At 33.0% G+C, this 3521-nt stretch overlaps 1 pseudogene; it reads right to left on the bottom strand.

Annotated features, from left to right (window-relative positions):
- Positions 1 to 2131: 2131 nt before the first annotated feature.
- On the bottom strand, positions 2132 to 3012 carry LOC148847609 (putative GPI-anchored protein At4g28100 pseudogene; annotated as a pseudogene).
- Positions 3013 to 3521: the final 509 nt, after the last annotated feature.

A 3521-nucleotide genomic window follows, 5' to 3' on the forward strand; every position in this document is an offset into this window, starting at 1 on the left:
GGATTTATATGGAGAAATTTAATTTCTTATAATTTGTTTACAAATGGGAATTTCATTTGTAGTAGTGCAAATTAATTCATGAAAGTGCAAATGGGCTATGTCAAATCTGGTTTACTTCACTACAAATTTGACTTTGTCTTGTTTATTTGTAAATAGTAAGACAAGAACCCAAATGATGTTGTCCTCGCTTTATGTGAAAGCAATAGAGGAGGGTTATTTGTTTTGGTGGAATAAGGTAAGAAGTATAGTACTAATAAAATGATATGATCCCCACTTTAGATGAGGGATCAAAATTAAGGTAGGAGGAAAGTGGACCAAATTATGAACCAATTTTTCAGATGCAAAATTTGCAATGCCTATGATTTTATCTATATCTATACTATTATAAAAAGTGGAAATAGATCCTTAAAAGCTTTTTTTTTTTTTTTAAGATACTTCTCTTTTTGAATTTTTTCCATCTCTGTTATAAGAGCAAAATTTGAAATTTGAATATTACTTTTCAGTTCATTCTACTCCCTCTCATTATGATCAATATTTAAGGTATCACTCCCATTCTCTCACATTCTATATTATGGTATTATTGTTTTTGATCATTAAATTTGACTAATTAAGTCCATGAATAGTAGTCTTAATAGTATAAAAGTCTATGTTTTTTAAACTGACCAAGAAAATATCAGTTACTTTTAGGTGACAAGTAAGCTGTTCAACCATTTAGGTCAAACAAGTAATTGATGTCATAATTAAATACTATAAATTAAAAATAAAAAAAATAAAAATTGTAGAAAATTTTGCACATACCTCTATTATATGTTTGTCCCATTAAACAATAATGAACATGATAAATAAGAAGCATCTTTTTATTAATAATGGAAATGAAACACAAAATTTAAAACCAACCTGGAAATAAAACCATTTTCCAATCTAAGTGACAAGTCAATGGTTCAACCATTCAAGTCAAATAAGTTAATCAATAATATTTTAAATTTCGATAAGCTAATTTTTTTTTTTATTAATGATATAAATGGTGTACACAACTTTTAAAAACATCAACACAAAAAATCCAAAAAAATATAAAAATTAAAAAAAAAAACATTTCAGCACATCTATAACCTTATATGTTAATCATATAGGAAAAATAAGTATGGAAGATAATGACTGAAAGTCTGAAATGGAATACAACTATTTTACCGAAAAAGAAATGGAATACAACTATATGGGTAATCTCTGTGATCATGTCTACCCCACGTAAGGAAATTAATTAATTAATTCTTGTTGAGAAAGTTAACCTATTCATATAATTAATTCCACTCTCTCCACTATTAATTTCTTACATATAAACAGCATCCCCCCCCCCTCCTTGAATTGGGAATCTCTCCCCTGACACTGACATGAACTGTACAATTCTAAGGTGTACTAAATTTAAATTATTCCTAATTTACAATCATTTGATTTTTGAATTAGTTTAGAAATTTTATTTTATTTATTTTTCTAACAATCAAAAATTGAACTAATCAATTATTGTCTAAATATCATTTCCTCTTTTTTTTTTTTTTTTTGATAATCATTGCTACACAGTTGTCTACAAAAATGCCTTAATCAAGTAATCCCAACCACCTAAATATATTTCTCTATTTTGGGGAAATTGAAAGGTAGGACTACAAATGAATTGGATAGAATATGATATAGGGGATATATCTAAAATCCAATCCAATGAGAATTTTCGAATTAAATCTGAATAAGTAGAACATAGATTTGAAAAGACAAAACAACCCTTAAAATATCATTTAGTTTTCATTATCAACCTATCCGTAATATCACAATATAAACGTCTTGTAATATCTCGAATGAACACGAGAGTTATAGCTTTACTAGTACCTGCCGTTAACAACGGTTCATCTCGATTTCTGTTGTTGCTGCGCATCAGTGGCGAAGATAGATAATCTTTAATTTTTTTCTCCTTTGTTTTTTAGAGTGAGACTAAAGATTGTTTTGCTGGCTGGGATCGATCTGTAAGAGTTGAGTTAATTCTTTTGGTTCGGCTTAGGAGTTCTGGGCAGATTTGAATTTGTAGTGGTGCTTTGCAAATTTAATTTTGATGAATCATCCTGCTTCTAGTGAGATGGAGTGTTAATTGGTTGTTATAGCTCGATTTAATTGGTTGTTAATTAGTTCTTGGTATGCTTGTATAGCGCACGTTAGCAATAGGAAATATACAGAAGAGATGACAGAACAACAGATTTTTGTTGACAATTCAGTTGCCGTTCAAGTAATGGTAGATGATTGGAAATTATGAAGAAAGAAAGCGCCAATGGGAAGAAATAAACGATAAGAAATAGTAAAAAAAACCTAACCTTTTCAAAGGCACTAAGACACTTGGTGCAGCCGGAGTAGGACGAATTCCGGCTATTCCGTTCCAAATTCTTGACGGCTGCCATCGGAGTTGCGTTCCTGTGGGAGGTATGGTTGAATGCGGTGGGGCAACTCAGCGAGGTAATCTAATGGAGCCGGATGCCACAGAAACAGAGAATGGCGTCGCATGTGGAGTTGGGCTGTGGAATGATTATGTTACGACTCTACAGCGAGCTCTGAAGTGAGTTGACGCACTTCTGGGAGTCATCCGGTACCATCAGACTGTCTGACGATGTGGGCACAACTGACAGTACCTGTAGTGCTGACCTAGCATGCGCAGAAAAGAGCCAGGCGGCGAGCACTAGACAACAGCGGCTACGATCGAGGTTGCGCCCGCATGCCTCACTGATGCCGCCAAAAAGCTCTTTGGAGAGGTCGAGATGGCATGTTTGTGCTTGCATTTGGACGGGGAAGGTGGGAACGGTGTTTGAAAGTAGAGAAATCACCCGGTTTGATGGACTGTTGGGGACCGCTTTGAGATTCCAACGGGATTGCAGAAAGGGATATAGAAAGCAAAGAGGATAAAGCGATGAGATACATGAATCCAAATAATAACGACAAGTCCATTTTATTTCTGTCTAAAATGTGAAGATTCAAGGAAACTCTGCCTTTGTGAGGAGTTGTTACTCTGCAACCAAACTCTACCCGCTTCAAGAAATATTCAAAGATTATCTGTTTTATTTTCGTGAAAAAGAAGATAATGAATAATGTTTTATTTTATAGGTAATTTTAATATTTTAAAAAATATTAAATCCTACATGAGGTCACGTGATATATATAACTGACGTTCATTAATAATAGGTATTAAATTGTCATGTTTTGAAAGTTCGAATATTAGATTGTCACAATTTAAAGTTTGGATACTAAATTGACACTCAACCTAAAGTACAAGGTACCTATAGGCAATTTTTCCTTTTGAATTCAACTCATTGAAAGGCTTATATAGGCAAATCCATTCAATGAACTCGATGCTTGCTTGCATTAGCTAGGATTGTAAGGGGATGTGCTGAACATTGCAATCCTGCCACATTTGTCTAATATACATCAATGCTGCTTTGTTTATTTGAAGCTCAAAAGGCAGATTCCATTCATCAATCAACAAGAAATTACAT

This window comes from Nelumbo lutea, chromosome 6, assembly GCF_056320005.1.
Source record: "Nelumbo lutea isolate HS-2025 chromosome 6, American lotus-T2T, whole genome shotgun sequence".
Taxonomy (NCBI): Eukaryota; Viridiplantae; Streptophyta; class Magnoliopsida; order Proteales; family Nelumbonaceae; genus Nelumbo; species Nelumbo lutea.